Consider the following 18,178-nt stretch of genomic DNA (forward strand, 5'->3'; position numbering starts at 1 on the left):
TGCAAATGATATGACCAGTAAGGGATTAGTCTCCAAAATTTACAAACAGCTCATGATGCTTAACAGGATCAAAACAAATAACCCAGTCAAATCTTAGGACTGAAAAGTAGGTATTTCTCTAAAGAACACATACAGATGGCCAATAAGCACATGAAAAGATGTTCATCATAGCTAATTATTAGAGAAATACAAATCAAAACTAGGAGATATCACCATCCAGAATGGCTATCATCGTCCATACATTTTTGAAAATGTAGATCAAATCCTCAAATTTGTAAAGTAAGAATTTTTTAGTGCATATATCATTCCCACTTCCCACCCTATCCTCTCACCTCCCAATCTACGTTAAACATTTAATTGCAGTTCTTGTTTGACTACAAGTTGATTACAAAAGTTTATAACCACTAAATATCATAGGATGATTGGAACTATATAAATATTGCTCGTCAAGTCAGAGCCTGCTGCAGTTAAATTTCATTGTCTGCACTTCCTAACATTACACCTCCCTCCATCATTTGAATAACAATAATCCTACTATCAAAGTTACTGGTGAAATGTCTCCTCTCTTTCCCTTTAAAACCATGACATATTGGATTGTTTTATATTTGGGCCATGAGTTGTACTTTTTTCCTGTCCTTTCTTTTTTATTTTATTTTATTTTTTAACTTTACAATATTGTATTGGTTTTGCCATATATCAACATGAATCCGCCACAGGTATACATGTGTTCCCCATCCTGAACCCTCCTCCCTCCTCCCTCCCCATACCATCCCTCTGGGTCGTCCCAGTGCACCAGCCCCAAGCATCCAGTATCATGCATCGAACCTGGACTGGTGACTCGTTTCTTACATGATATTATACATGTTTCAATGCCATTCTCCCAAATCATCCCACCCTCTCCTCTCCCACAGAGTCCAAAAGGCTGTTCTATACATCAGTGTCTCTTTTGCTGTCTCCTATACAGGGTTATTGTTACCATCTTTCTAAATTCCATATATATGCGTTAGTATATTGTATTGGTGTTTTTCTTTCTGGCTTACTTCACTCTGTATAATAGGCTCCAGTTTCATCCACCTCATTAGAACTGATTCAAATGTATTCTTTTTAATGCCTGAGTAATACTCCATTGTGTATAAGTACCACAGCTTTCTTATCCATTCATCTGCTGATGGACATCTAGGTTGCTTCCATTTCCTGGCTATTATAAACAGTGCTGTGATGAACATTGGGGTACATGTGTCTCTTTCAATTCTGGTTTCCTCAGTGTGTATGCCCAGCAGTGGGATTGCTGGATCATAAGGCAGTTCTATTTCCAGTTTTTTAAGGAATCTCCACACTGTTCTCCATAGTGGCTGTACTAGTTTGCATTCCCACCAACAGTGTAAGAGGGTTCCCTTTTCTCCACACCCTCTCCAGCATTTATTGCATGTAGACTTTTGGATCGCAGCCATTCTGACTGGTGTGAAATGGTACCTCATAGTGGTTTTGATTTGCATTTCTCTGATAATGAGTGATGTTGAGCATCTTTTCATGTGTTTGTTAGCCATCTGTATGTCTTCTTTAGAGAAATGTCTATTTAGTTCTTTGGCCCATTTTTTGTTTGGGTCATTTATTTTTCTGGAATTGAGCTGTAGGAGTTGCTTGTATATTTTTGAGATTAGTTGTTTGTCAGTTGCTTCATTTGCTATTATTTTTCTCCCATTCTGAAGGCTGTCTTTTCACCTTGCTGATAGTTTCCTTTGTTGTGCATAAGCTTTTAAGTTTAATTAGGTCCCATTTGTTTATTTTTGCTTTTATTTCCAATATTCTGGGAGGTGGGTCATAGAGGATCCTGCTGTGATGTATGTCGGAGAGTGTTTTGCCTATGTTTTCCTCTAGGAATTTTATAGTTTCTGGTCTTACATTTAGATCTTTAATCCTGTCATTTCTTATTGCCTTTTTTATAGTTGAAGGAAATGAATCCCTTCATCACATGCTAAATGTTTTGTGGGGTCTCTTTCTTTTACTTGATATATATCCCTATCTCTTGAAGATACTTTACATGGATCCCACTAACCCCACATTCTAATTTGGATTTGCGGCTTTGTATGCCAACACTTCAGCTATTGTCTTAGTATTTCTTTTTATTGGATCCATGATTTCAATAAATTCTCTCTTTTGGGTGCTGGAGTATATCCTCAAGTAATTTTCTCAGATATGGTGAATACAAAGTAAACTTCCTGAGTTTTTGCGTGTTTGGAATGATTTGGTTTTGTTCAGAATATGACTCTGTGTTGGCTGGGTTTTTTTTTTTTTTTTTTTTTTGATTCATGCTGCTTTATGGATACCAGACTCTTATTGCAAAGATTCCTTATTCTCCATAGCTTGGGGACTTTTTGTCCTCTCACTTCTTTAGTACCTTCCTCCACATTCATTCTGCTTTCTCTCTCTGGATATCCTGGTAGATAGAAGTTTGAAGTCCTGGACTGATCCTCCATATCTTTCATTATTCCTATGTGTTTTTTGTCTTTTTACTCTGCATGCTGGAATCTTCCAATTTTATGTTAAGTATGTTATTATGGCAATCATGTTCCAGTTTCCAAGAATATTGTGTCTTCTCTTAATGTTCATTTTTTAACAACCTGTCCTTGTTTTATATGTGACATCCCATTTTGACTCTCTGAAGACCCCAATCACATTTTTTCAAGAAGTTTTTTTAATTAAAATATTTATTGAGATAATTGAGATTTGTGTGTGTGTGTGTGTGTGTGTGTGGTGCACACATGTGTGCACATATGCTCAATTATGTCTTAACTCTTTGCAACCCCGTGGACTGTAGCCTTCTAGTCTCCTCTGTCCATGGAATTTTTCAGGCAAGAATACTGGAGTGGGTTGCCATTTCCTACTCCAGGGGATCTTCCCGACCCTGGGGTTGAATCCCCATCTCTTTCATCTCCTGCATTAACAGACAGATTATTTACTTAAGAAACTCAATTGGGATTCAATGCAGTTGTAAAATATAATACACAAAAATCCTAAGCATCATTTACCCAATTTCTTCCCCCACCCAGAATTTGCAAAACTGTAGTGTGATATCACAATCAGGATATTGACCATACAAAAATCTTACTCAGATTTCTCCAGTTTTGCTTGAATTCATTTATGTGTATGGTTGTGTATTTAGTTCTGTTAGTTGTATAGGTTTGTGTATTCTTTACCACAATCAAGGGTACTAGTTCTATTACTTGGAGAAGGCAATGGCACCCCACTCCAGTACTCCTGCCTGGAAAATCCCATGGACGGTGGAGCCTGGTAGGCTGCAGTCCATAGGGTCGCTAAGAGTCGGACACGACTGAGCGACTTCACTTTCACTTTTCACTTTCATGCATTGGAGAAGGAAATGGCATCCCACTCCAGTGTTCTTGCCTGGAGAATCCCAGGGACGGGGGAGCCTGGTGGGCTGCCGTCTATGGGGTCACACAGAGTCGGACATGACTGATGTGACTTAGCAGCAGCAGCAGCAGTTCTATTACTACAAGGATTTTTCATGTTGCCTTTCTATAACCTTCCACCTCCCTTAGCTCCCTTCATTTCTACTTGACAACCATTAATCTGTTCTCTATGTCAATAATTTTGTTATTTTAAAATGTTATATAAATTAAATCATATATTATGCAATTTGGGGGGATTTGCTTTTTTTATTCAGCATAAATTACCTAGAAATTCATGCAAGTTGTTATGTGTATTGATATTTTGTTCTTTATTTTTCAGTAGTATTTATGATATGTATGTAACACAGTTTAACCACTTACCAGCTGAAAGACACCTGGGCTATTTCCAGTTTGGGGCTATCATGAGTAAAACTGCTATGAAATTTTCATGTAGAGTTTCTGTGTGAACACATATAAATACCCGAGAGTGCAAATTCTGGGTCATATGGTAGATGCATGTTTAGTTTTACAGTGACTGTTACCACTATTGCAAAGTAGCTGTGCCACTGCACATTACCACCGATAATGTAGAAGTGATCTGGTTTCTGCACATCTTCACCAGAATTCTAGGTTATCATTATTTTCTTATTTTAACTACTCTAATAGGTATGTAGTGATATCTCATTGTACTTTTAATCTGCATTTCCTTCATGACTAATGATGAATATCTTTTAATGTGCTTATTTACTATCTGTATATTCTTGTCAGTGAAGTATCTCTATGTATCTTTTGCCCATTTTCTCATTGGATTCTTTGATGGACGGGTGGGAGTTCTTTATATATTCTCGATATTAGTTCTTTACTGGGTATGTGGTTTGCAAAAATTTCCCCCAGTGTAGCTTGCTTTTCCTACATGGGATTTTGCAATGCAAAAGTTTTAAATTTTGAGGAAGTCCAAATCCAATTTGGACTGGATCCCAAAGATTATGACCTATGTTTTCATTTTCTATAAGTTTTATATACTTTTTTTACATTTAAGTGTACGATTCATTTTGAGTTGATTTTTGTAAAAGATGTGATGTTTTAGTCGAGGTTTGATCTTTTGTCTATGAACGTCCAATTGTTTCTATATCATTTGCTGAAAAGGCTCTCCTTTTGTGAATTGTGCTAGTTCTTTGCCAAAATCAATTGAGCATATTTGTGTGGGTCTATTTCAGGGTGCTCTTTTCTGTTCCATTGATCTGTGTATATATCCGTTTGTCAATACCATACTGCCTTGGTTATGTAGCTATATGCTGCTGCTGCTGCTGCTGCTGCTAAGTCACATCAGTCATGTCCGCCTCTGTGCGACCCCATAGACGGCAGCCCACCAGGCTCCCCTGTCCCTGGAATTCTCCAGGCAAGAACACTGGAGTGGGTTGCCATTTCCTTCTCCTGTGAATGAAAATGAAAAGTGAAAGTGAAGTCGCTCAGTCATGTCCGACTCTTGGTAACCCCATGGACTGTAGCCTACCAGGCTCCTCCGTCCATGGGATTTCCCAGGCAAGAGTACTGGAGTGGGTTGCCATTGCCTTCTCCGATGTAGCTATATAGGCCTTAATATGTGACGGAGTGACTCCTCCCACTTTTTCCTTCTTTGTCAAGGTTGTTTTAGCTATTCTGGGGTTTGTGCCTTTCCATTTAATTTTAGAACAAGCTTGTCCATGTATATAGAAACCCTAGCTGGGATTCTGATAAAAATTGCAGTAAACTAACAGATCAGTTTGGGGAAAACGAACATCTTTTACTATGTCAAGTCTTCTAATTCATGAACACTGCATGTCTCCCCATTTAAGTCTTCCTTGATTTCTTTTATCAACATTTTTTAATTTTCAGCATATAGATCCTATATAGGTTTAATTTTTGAGTTTATTTATTTTTAAATGGAGGATAATTGCTTTATAGTATTGTGTTGGTTTCTGCCATACATCAGCATGAATCAGCCATAAGTATACATATGTCCCCTCCCTCTAGAACCTCCCTCCCACTTTCCACCCTATCCCACCCCTTAGGTTGTCACAGAGTGCCTGATTTGAGCTCCCTACATCATCGAACAAATTTCCACTGGCTCTTTGTTTTAAATATGGTAATGTATAAGTTTCCATGCTACTGTCTCAATTTGTCCAACCATCTCCTTCCCACACTGTGTCCACAAGTCTGTTCTCCATGTGTGCATCTCCATTGCTGCCCTGCAAATAGGTTCATCAGTATCATCTTTCTAGATGTACATATATATGCATTAATATATGATATTTTTCTCTTTCTGACTGACTTCACTCTGTATAACAGGATCTAGGTTCATCCACCTCATTAGGACTGATTCTAATGTGTTCTTTTATTACAGCTGAGTAATATTCCATTGTTTATGTGTACCACAACTTATTTGTCCATTCATCTGTCAATGGACATCTAAGTTGTTTCCATGTCCTAGCTATTGTGCTGCAGTGAACATTAGAGTACATGAGTCTCTTTCAATTATGATTTTCTCAGAATATATGCCCAGTAGTGGGATTGTTGAGTCATATTCTATTCCTGTTTATTTAAGGAATCTCCATACTGTTCTCCATTTCCCTTGTGGCTCAGCTGGTAAAGAATCTTCCCACAATGCAGGTGACCTGAGTTCGATCCCTGGGTTGGAAACATCCCCTAGAGAAGGGAAAGGCAACCCACTCCAGTATTCTGGCCTGGAGAATTCCTGGTGGCTCAGATGGTAAAGAGTCTGCCTGCAATGCGGGAGACCCGGGTTCGCTCCCTGGGTTAGGAAGATCCCCTGGAGAAGGAAATGGCAACCCACTCCAGTATTCTTGCCTGGAAAATCCCATGGACGGAGGAGCCTGGTAGGGGTCCTACTACTGGGGTCGCAAAGAGTTGGACACAACTGAGCAACTTCACTTTCACTTTCATACTGCTGTCCATAGTAGCTGTATCAATTTACATTCCCACCAACACTGCAAGACAGTTTCCTTTCCTCCATACCCTCTCCAGCATTTATTGTTTGTAGACTTTTTGATGATGGCCATTCTGACCAAGGGCTTCCCAGGTGATGCTAGTGGTGAAGAACCCCCTTGCCAATACAGGAGACATAAGAGACAGCAGTTCAATTCCTTTGATCAGAAAGATCCCCTGTAGGAGGACTTGGTAACCCACTCCAGTGCCCTTGCCTGGAGAATCCCATGGAGGGAGGAGCCTGGCAGGCTAGAGTCCATAGTGTCACAGAGTCGATCATGGCTGGCAAGTGACTAAGCATGCATTCTGACCAGTGTGAGGTGATACCTCATCAGAGCCTATATATGTTTTGTTAAGTGTGTACCTAAATATTGTCATTTCTATGAAGTGGTTATAAATGGTATTGTCCTTGTTATTTAGATTTCTACAGGCTTATTGTAGTATATAGAAATGGGATTGATTTCATATGTGTGTTGATAGATGGGGAAACAGTGGAAACAGTGTCAGACTTTATTTTTCTGGGCTCCAAAATCACTGCAGATGGTGACTGCAGCCATGAAATTAAAAGACGCTTACTCCTTGGAAGGAAAGTTATGACCAACCTAGATAGCATATTCAAAAGCAGAGACATTACTTTGTCAACAAAGGTCCATCTAGTCAAGGCTATGGTTTTTCCTGTGGTCATGTATGGATGGGAGAGTTGGACTGTGAAGAAGGCTGAGCGCTGAAGAATTGATGCCTTTGAACTGCGGTGTTGGAGAAGACTTTTGAGAGTCCCTTGGACTGCAAGGAGATCCAACCAGTCCATTCTGAAGGAGATCAGCCCTGGGATTTCTTTGGAAGGAATGATGCTAAAGCTGAAACTCTAGTACTTTGGCCACCTCATGTGAAGAGTTGACTCATTGGAAAAGACTCTGACGCTGGGAGGGATTGGGGGCAGGAGGAGAAGGGGACGACAGAGGATGAGATGGATGGATGGCATCACTGACTCGATGGACGTGAGTCTCAGTAAACTCTGGGAGTTGGTGATAGACAGGGAGGCCTGGTGTGCTGCGATTCATGGTGTCACAAAGAGTCAGACACGACTGAGCGACTGATCTGATCTGATCTGATCTGACCTTGCTGAACTTATTATTTCTTACTGCTCTCTTATATATTCTTTGAAATTTTACATATAAAGCATCATATCATCTACAAAAAGAGACAATTTTTTATCTCTTCCTTCTCAACTTGTATGCCTTTTACCTCATTTTCTTGCTTCAAGAGCTAGAACTTCCAGTACTATGTTGAATAGTATTTGCCTTATTCTTTATCTTAAAAGGCAATCATTCTCTCTTGTCATGATATTAATTTTTGGTAGACTTTTTGGTAGAGTCTTTATAAAACAGAAGTAATTTCCTTTTATTTATAACTTGCTAAAAATTTTTATATCATCAATGTGATTTGAATTTTGTTAAATATTTTTCTGCCTTAATTGAGATAGTCATATGCTTTTTCTTATTTAGCTTGTTGATATGGTAGAATACACTGACTAATTTTTGAATGTTGAACCAGCCTTACCTACCTGGACTATATCCAACTTGGTCATAGTACATGATTCTTTTTACATATTGTTAGATTCAACTTATAACTTGTTGAGGATATTTATACCTCAGTTCAGAAGAAATATTCATATATAGTTTTACTTCTTGTGCTATCTCTCTGGTGTTACTAAGGGATTCTATACCATTTTCCAAACTGAAAGTCTTCAACCATACTTTTTAAGTTCTATTCTGTTACCTACAAATTTTCTGTTTCTAACTACTTATTTATTTTTGTCTTTCCATTTCCATGCTTTAGGGGTTCTTAAATGTCTCATGATTCTTAATTTTCCATTCATGAAAGTATGGGTATTAGGCAGCTGATAAGAAGTTCCTTGTAAGTAGGTGGGGCTTGTCTACTTCAGAGAGCAAGTCATCAGTACATGAAATATTATTTAAAACTTCCTCAAGGAGAGAAGGCTATTAAAAAAACTCAGAGACATAAAACAGAGCAGAGATGTTTTCCCTAGAGTACACACAAGGAGATCTGCTTGCTGATTAGAAGGAAGATGATAGCAGGGAAAACCCTGAGAGGTATAAGCTGCTGCTGCTGCTGCTAAGTCACTTCAGTCGTGTCTGACTCTGTGTGACCCCATAGACGGCAGCCCACCAGGCTCCCCTGTCCCTGGGATTCTCCAGGCAAGAACACTGGAGTGGGATGCCATTTTCTTCTCCAATGCATGAAAGTGAAAAGTGAAAGGGAAGTAACCCAGTCGTGTCTGACTCTTAGTGATCCCATGGACTGCAGCCCACCAGGCTCCTCCGTCCATGGGATTTGCCAGGCAAGAGTACTGGAGTGGGCTGCCATTGCCTTAGCAAATGAAATGGAAAGGACTGGTGACAAGTGGTGACGAAAACACAGAATTATTTCAAGTTCTATATTTGGAACTGTCTGATTTTTCCTACCTCTTTCCTTATTGTCTTCTGTTTTGTTTTATCAGCAGATCTTTTCTAAGTAAGTTGGAATTATGATTGGTAGAAGTTAGGGCAACTATCTTAGTGCCCAAGCTCAAGAAAAAAATCTTGCTTCATTCCAGATTTTATGGGTATCTAGATATTAAAAGATTGTATCCTAGATTATATACTCATGTTTTCAGGTTGTTATTTTGAATCAAAATCTAGCAGAATGTATTATAACATTTATTTTAAGAAATCTGAATCTACCCCAAAGATTGAAAACAATGGTAGAATTTTCATCCAGTTTTTCTTTTTATAAAGAATAAGAAACATCCCTCTAATTCTTAAAGCACTAACCAATTAGTAAACTCTTCCACTTCTTGTCCATAGAGAACATGATGTTTAAAATTTTAGCTTTAATCTCAGACATAAAGTCCTCCCCTTCTACTCTCACCTTTGTGAATCTAGTTCCATAGGCTGGGTAATACATGGGATACACAGCTAGGGCAATCCAAGCTTTAGCCAAAGATAGAATAGGAACTCAGGTGAAGAATGTAATAAAACTTGAAAAAAGCCCACAACAAGGTTATCAAACACCAGAGACCTCATCTGTCAGCTAAGTTCACAGGGCAGGCAAAAGACAAAGATGCAATGCCTTTTTTTAGATGAAAAGGTTCTCTCCGGCCAAGAAAGATTCTGTAATGGTTTGGGGTAAGTTTCAAAGAGCAATGCTCTTAGAAATACAAAGGAAGTCCTCAGATGTCATCACTATCATTACTGATGGACAGTCTGATCAAATACTTCCAATGGCACAGAAGTCAGTAGGAGATTGCTCATACTACCAGAAAATATTTCTTCTTTAAACTGTTCAATACATTATTAACTCCCTGAAGAAAGAATGGCTGTGTGTCTTGGTTTGCCCAGAGCAATTATAGGTTATACCTACCATCCTAATATGACTATTAAGTGTGTACCCTTTCATTCTCAAAAGTCTCCTGATCATCTTCCTACAATTGCTAATATTTAGCTCTAGTTTTGTTTCTGAAATTATGAGGTTCTCCATATATGAGGATAATCAATACCCCAAAAAAAAGATGGTCACTTAGAGGAAATACACTTAAAATAGGAAGCAAAATCTCATGGTGAAAAGTGAAAAAAGTGTTTTGATTGGGCAGCACTTCAAAACTGAAACTTTATAGCAAAAAGCCTATTGTGAAAGTGAAAGCCATTCAGTCCTATCCGACTCTTTGAAACCCATTGGCTATACAGTCCATGGAATTCTCCAGGCCAGAATACTGGAGTGGGTAGCCTTTCCCTTCTCCAGGGGACCTTCTCAACCCAGGGACTGAACCTAGGTCTCCCATATTGCAGGGGGATTCTTTACCAGCTGAGCCACAGGGGAAGCCCACTCCACAAGGGAAGCTGCTTTAGGTGTGAGGTTACATTGTGTGAGACTTCTCTTGTTTCCTGAGGTAAGATTGTATTGCTATAACCTTCCCTCTTAGAACTGCTTTTACCATGTCCCATAGGTTTTGGATCATTGTGCTTTCATTTTCATTTGTCTCTAAGTATTTTGAATTTCCTCTTGATTTCTTCAGTGAACCACTGGTTGTTCAGTAGCGTATTGTTTGGCCTCCCTGTGTGTGTGTGTTTCCAGTTATTTCTTATAGTTGATTTCTGATCTCATAGCATTGTGGTTGGAAAAAATGCTTGATATGATTTCAATTTTCTTAAATTTACAGAGGCTAACTTTGTGGCCCATCGTGTGATCAATCCTGGAGAACAGTCTATGTGCATTTCATAAGAATGTGTACTCTGCTGCTTTTGGATAGAATGCTCTATAAATATCAATTAAGTTCATCTGGCATAATGCATCATTTAGGGCCTATGTTTCCTTATTGATTTTTCTGTCTGGATGATCTGCCCATTGGTATAATTGGGGTGCTAAGTTCTCCCACTACTATTGTGCTACTGTCAATTCCTCCTTTTTAAGTGTCATTTGCCTTATCTATTGAGGTGCTTCTATGTCAGGTGCGTATATACTTACAACTGTCATATATTCTTTTGGACTGAACCTTTGATCATTATGTAGATCCCTTCTTTGTTTCTATTTTAAAGTCTATTTTGTCTGATATGAGTTTTGCTACTCCAGCTTTATTTTGGTTTTCATTTCCATAAAATACCTTTTTCCATTCCTTCACTTTCAGTCCATGTGTATGTCTAGATCCAAAGTGAATCTCTTATAGACAGCATATATACAGGTCTTATTTCTGTATCCATTCTGTAGTCTATGTCTTTTGGTTGGAACATTTAATCCAACATTTAAAGTAATGATTGATATGTATATTCTTATTGCCATTTTATTAATTGTTTTGGATTTGTTTTTGTAGATATTTTTCTACCCTTCCTCTTTTGTTCTCTTATGATCTGATGACTTTCTTTAGTGCTGTGTTTGGATTCCTTTTTATTACTTATGTGTATCTATATAGATTTTTGGTTTGTGGTTACCATGAGGTTTTGATATAGTAGTCTATACATATATACATGATTTAAGCCTCTAATCTCTTAATTTCAAATGCATTTCAAATACCTCACATTTGTATTCTCCTCCTGTCACAATTATTGATTTAGATATAATATTTGTATGTGGATGATTGCCTACCTTTACTGTATGTTCACCATTACCAGTGAGCTTTTTGTTTCATAATTTTCTTGTTTCTTGCTGTGGCATTTTCTTTTCCACCCAAAAAAAGTACCTTTACAATATGTTCTAAAGCTGATTTCGTGATGCTGAATTCTTTTTGATTTTGCTTGTTTGTAAAGCTTTTGATTTCTTCATCGAATCCAAATAAAAGTCTTGCTGGGTAGAGTATTCTTGATTGTAGATTTTTCCCTTTCATCATTTTAGATGCCACTCCCTTCTGTCCTGCAGCTCACTTACTTTCTTCCAGTTCACTTATCCATTATTCTGCTATTTATTATGCTATTTATTCCTTCTAGTGTATTTTTCACTTCAGTTATTATTTTCTTCAACCCTGGTTGGTTGTTCTTTATTTTTTCTAATTCTAAACTTTCTATAACTTTTCACTCTGCATCCATTCTTTTCCCAAGTTCTTAGATCATCTTTATTAGTCTAAACTCTCTCTCAGGTAGATTGCATATCTACACATCACTTCAGCTGTTCTGAGGTTTTATCTTGTTCCTTCATTTGAAATATATTCTTCTTTCTCCTCATTTAGTTATACTTCTATTTTACTTTTATGTATATAGAAGATTAGTTACAGATCCCAGCCTTGGAGAAGTGGCCCTCTGTAGGGGATACCCTATGTGTCCCAGCAGTACACTCCCCTCTTAAGACCAAATGATCAGGGACCAACTTGTCCCCAGGTAGGTTCTGACCTGTGTTTGCAGATTCAATTCCACAGGCTGTGGGACTGTATATCTCATGTTTCTGGTGTCTGCCCCCTGGTGGGTGAAGTAGGTCAAGAGACTAGGGTAGGCTTCCTGTTGTGAGAAGCTGGTGCCTGCCCACTGGTGGTGGAGTTGTGTTTTGGCCCTCTGGTGGGCATGACTAGGTCAAGGGATGTATCTAGAAGTGGCTCTGGGTTCAGGAAGCCTTTAGGCACCATGTCTGTTGATAGATGAGACTTATTACCGTACTATTGTTTGTTTGGCCTGAAGCATACCAGCCCTGGAGCCTAAAGGCTATTTGGTGGGGCCAGGTCTTGGTGCCAATATCCCAAGAAAGACCCACAACCACCTCCCACCTCCCCAGAAGATCCCTCAAGACTAGCATGTAGGTGTGGCCCAGGCTCCCACAAAGGCATTGCTTTCGCCATGGGTCATGGTACACACAAGACCTTATGTGCATCCTGCAAGAGTGGACTCTGTTTCCCTCAGTACTGTGGAATTTCTGTGACCAAGACCTCCTGGCAGTCAAAGCCAAATGCTCTAGGGGCTCCTCCTCCCTGATAGAGAGCCTGACATAGGGTCTTAGAACTCTCACACTTGTGGGAGAACTTCTGTGATATAATTATCTTCAGGAGCCTGGCAGGCTACAGTCTATGGAGTCATGAAGAGTTGGACACAATTGAGCAGCTTTCACTTGCCTTTCCAGTCACCCACCCAGGGATAATGATTATATTGCAAGTGCACTGCTCTGACCATTTCATTGTGGTTTCTTATCTTCAGATACAATATCTTTTTTTTTTATAGGTTCCAGTCTTTCTATCGGAGAAGGCAATGGCACCCCACTCCAGTACTCTTGCCTGGAAAATCCCATGGACAGAGGAGCCTGGTGGGCTGCCATCTATGGGGTCGCACAGAGTCAGACACGACTGAAGTGACTTAGCAGCAGCAGCAGCAGCAGCAGCAGTCTTTCTATTGATAATTGTTCAGCAGTTAGTTGTGATTCTGGGGTTTTCATGGGAGGAAGTGAAGTGAAAGTCACTCAGTCATGTCCAACTCTTTGCGACCCCATGGACTATACAGTCCCTGGAATTCTCCAGGCCAGAATACTGGAGTGGGTAGCCTTTCCCTTCTCCAGGGGATCTTCCCAACCCAGGGATTGAACCTAGGTCTCTTCATGGGAGGAGGTGAGCTCAAAGTCTTCTACTCTGCCATCTTGTCATCTCTCTTTGGCTATTTCCAAATCTTATCTCCAACCAAGATGGGTTCAAACCCACCTTTCAAATGCGAAATTATTCTGGTAAGTTATTTTGGCTAAAGGTTTCATATAGCAGGGCTACAGCTAGCCAAGAACGTAAGACCTTTTAAATATGACCTTGAGTATGACTGCTGATAAAATATTATATGAAAGAAATCCTTGTAAATCATAACTTTGTCTTGTCCTGTCTTTTGAGAAAAATGAGAAAAAGCCTTTTTCATTGTAAAATTAGGTAAATCTCTGCAAATAACCTACCCTGTGTAATTAAGTGTCTTAGGTCAAATTCCCTTGAGGCATACTCTGTGACAAGGATTTAAGTTTAAATATGCATACATTGAGGGAGTACTCTTAAGGAAATATCTTATAAGGGAGGAGTGAAGCAGGATAAAAGGAAGAGTAAGAACTGAGCAAGCATGTGGAGCAAAACTGTACCACCAAATTGTGTGGTTATGGCCATTCCTTGGGATGGAGGCTGATACTTAAGAACCCATGAGGTAAAAGCAGTTTCTACTGTGTGGAAAGTCATCAGTGAGCTGTAACAGCCAACATTCACAGCAGCCTGCTAAAAGAGACTTGTGGGACACCAAAACAATGTCTACCATAATCCACCCCTTGGACTGCCCAAATCCGCTTGTTTCTCACATTTCATCCAGTCTATCCAGAACCCAAGCACAGTTGGTCCCAGATTCTGTGGTCATAATCCCTAGAGAAATTTATTAGAGGGAATTTGTGGGTGAAACTACAGTATTTGGCATTGCAGTTAGACCCTGATCATAATTGGTATTACTATTCCCATCCTTCACCATCAGTTGTACTTCTCTTATTCTTAGCTCTTATTTCTGATTCTCTATGTCATTTACCTGATGGGATGACCCGGATCTCAGGCACTTATGAGGCCATCGTTTCTGTACTTGCCCATTTACAGGTCAGCTTGAGCATAGATTTACCAAGAGACACCTAAGCAAATTACCTCAATACCAAACATGTTCTTCCCTGCTCCATTGTATAGCAGCATTCCTACCACTTATAATGATCAGAGACAATTACCCCTACCAGTGTGATAGCTGCCTTCTGTGCCTATTGGTCTACTTGCTCAGGGAACTCAGAGTGATCATGCAGCAACTTGCACTTTAAATTGAATGAGACTGACTGTGTTCTCTGGTAGAAGTATCTCTACCAGAAGTATGGGGATCTAGGAACTGGGACCATTAGACTGACAGTATGAAGTTGTGAGGATGGGAAGCGCAGATTCTCCCATAAACTCTCTGGGAGTAATGAAGAGCAGACCCCTTTCCCTTTACCCTTTGTTTCCTGGACTCAGTATTCTAGCCAATTAACACTCAGTATCACATAATAGTCACCCCTCCGCTTGAGTCTCAATGTTCTGAGAGCCCATGGAATTTAGGTGTGGTGCTGGGAAAGTTGGGAGGGCGAGTATCTTAGACTAGTCCCTCTGAAACAGACCTGAGTAAAGGGTCTGAAAGTAAGAGGCTTATTTGGGTGATGATTACAGGAAGCCTTCATAAAGGCGTGGGTAAATAAAATAGGAATGAGAAGGAAAACAATACACGTGTATCAATGAACTAGTTACTGCCTTTGGCAACTTTGAATCAATCTCAATAGCAACCTTTGGAGAGACTGTGAAATACACCTCAGAGTTTTCCACCCAAGGAGCTAGGAAGCTAGAGTATTTATTCTCCAATTCCCATTCATAATTGGGTGAGAGCTATGCTTCGTTTTGCCCTCTATGAGGGTTAGAGAGAGCCCTCTAACTGAGAGTTATAGAAGTTAGCAGTAAGACACTGCTGCCAAGTATGGTGAACACCAAGGGTATATGGTAAAGACACCAACAGAATTTACTGCAGGACGTTTCCACCACCCAATTAAAGAGGGATTTACAAGAAATGTTTAGCCTGAGTTACTTTAGGAGAAAGAAAGCTACATTTGTTATATACTGGATTTTGTGGACAAATGTTTACATGCCTTACAATTGCATTCATAGTTCACTTTGATATAAGAAAACCAGTTCAGAAGGTTGCTGTGTACACCATCAGAACCATGAGAAGAATGACTGGACTGCAGCTAAGAATTTGCAGTATGGCTCCTAGTGGGCCTCATTTTATCCCTTGGTAAAAAGGCAGGCACCTAATTCCAAGGAGTTTCATTTCTGTAAAAAGCATTAAAGTTCTGGGGTAAGAGGAACTATAAAATGATGCCATAAAAGTTGACAGATCTCAATTTACTGGTAAAGAAGTACAAATAGCACATATCAGAACTGCATTAGCCAAGACTCTCTAATTACAGATATTTATTAAAATTAATTTAATAGCCAGTAATCTGAAATTTTAAAAGCACTTGTGAGAATCAAATAAAATGGAATAAGAGCAGAGTGCAATTTAGACTTTTAAGGAAATTATGGACTAATGATTTCTGCAGGAATCTTATGACAAAACTACCCCAGACTTCCTACACACTCTGAACTGGGTCTGAAACTCTACAGTAAGCCAGATACAGAATCTTCCATGTTTAAGGGTGTGACAATTTTAATTTACTTGTTTGAGAGGAATAAGCACAAAGAGCTTCAACAAAGACAATAGTATGTTAGAGTAGAATGAATGTAAGGCTTTAATCAGAAGATCTGGATTTTGGTCTTATCTTTAACACATGACTAGGAAAACAGAGTTTCTAAGCTTCACCAAACCTATTTCCTGAAAGTGATAACAATGATACCTTTCTATACACATTATTGCACGGTTATACTAACTGAAATTTTATATATATATATATATAAATACTTCGTAAGCCATGTATGTTCAACATGGCCAAGATCTTAGATTATAGTACAGTGATAAAAGTGCAAAGCAGAGAGAATTAACCAGATCAAAAAATAAAAATCCTATGCCATGCAATTAGAAAGCAAAGATGGATGGTACATAATAAAGGCAATTTTGTGTATACCACTGATAAAAAGGAAATGTTGTTAAATCACTGTGGTAGTGACTTCTATTCCTTACACCTATCCAGTCTTCTCTTCTCCTGGACATGTAAGGATATACTTTTCCCTGCCCGTTTGGAACTGGACAGATCTACAGGACTAGTTTTAAGACAGTAGTCTGTTAGCAGAAGTGATGGCTGACTATTGGGCTAAGAATTTAGCTGCCAATGCAAATTATTCCAGCACTCCCTTCCCCTACAAAGGTGACTAAGGAGGCCTCAGCTGAGATAGTGGAACAAAAAGATCCAAGCTACCTGGAAAATGAGTTGCTAAGTGGAGGACCATTGCCCTGGAGGTTCACTTGGACCCACAACAGACTTTGCATCAGCAGGAAACTCTGTGACACTGAGTTTGTTGTATTTATTGATTTTGTTACTGCAGCATAATTCAGCCTATCTGACTAGTATAATCAGTAAGGTCATTGTTAGGGACTTCTGTGTTTCTACATATGACACAACCACAGAGCTCTGAAGACGTTGAACTTTAGGCATCTGGATCTCATATATGTTATTAATCAAGAAAACTGTTTTGTATCAATACTTTTCAAATCTTTTAATTCACTAACTTGAATTAGGCTGAAGGAAAGTGCCTTTCCTTCACTCACGAGTGTGCTCCCAGAGCCACTGCTGAATTTTTCCACCACCCCAAATTTATCTTATTTATTAAATATGTAGTATGATGCACCTGGCTAATTGCAATGTGGTTTCTAAGAGGATGGGGATGATTTTGTTATTGTTTATTCATGATCCCACATTCTTCTAAAAGGATTTGGGATATAAATGATGAATTATTCTCCAATTTCCTGAACTTGTCTTATTCTATAGCAAATCGCATTGCAATGAGGCAATCACTAAAGACCTGGAATTAAGTATAATGTACAGGATATGTCCATTTATAAATATTGTAAAATGTGGATTATAAATCAGAAAACTGAGCAGCCAGAAAGACGTCTCTATCATTACCACAAAATCTCCATGACTGTGGGCAAATTATTTATGTTATATAACCATTTCTATATCTGTAAAATCGGGAATGTGTTAGTCATTTCAAATATACCATATAAGTAAAGACAGGTAGTACTGGGGAAGGCGAACTTATATAGAGAATAAGAAAATGTTCCAAAGGGCACTCAGGTCATTAGAAAAGAGACTTGCAAAGTAAAATAAAAAAGAACATCTCATTTTAAATTGCAGTGCTTTATCAAGTATATATTTGATTTTTAATTTCTCTTTTATTTTAAAGAACTGACTGGAAAGGAGTAACCGCCTTTTAGAGAAAAGAGGGGTTATGGGGTGAGTTTCTGTAAGGGACACTTTGTTTACTAAGTGGCTTTGGATCTACTCTTTTAAGTACAACTCAATGACCCTAACCTTTCAGATACATGGTTTTGTGGTTTGGAGTTTTGTTTCTGATTCTCATTTATAGTAAAGACTAATGCAGTGGTTGTCAAAGTGTGGTACCTGGACCAGCAGAAGCAGCAGCATCTGGGGACTTCTTAGAAATGTAAACTCAGCCCCACAGCACCCACTGAATCAAAAACTTGGGGTGGGGCCAGGCCATCTGCTATAATAGGTCCTGCCTGTGCATGCTAAAGTTGGAGAGACATTGGTCAAAAGGGTCTTTTTATATTTATATTTCATATTTA

The sequence above is a fragment of the Bos taurus genome, chromosome 8 (genome assembly GCF_002263795.3).
Source record: "Bos taurus isolate L1 Dominette 01449 registration number 42190680 breed Hereford chromosome 8, ARS-UCD2.0, whole genome shotgun sequence".
Lineage (NCBI taxonomy): Eukaryota > Metazoa > Chordata > Mammalia > Artiodactyla > Bovidae > Bos > Bos taurus.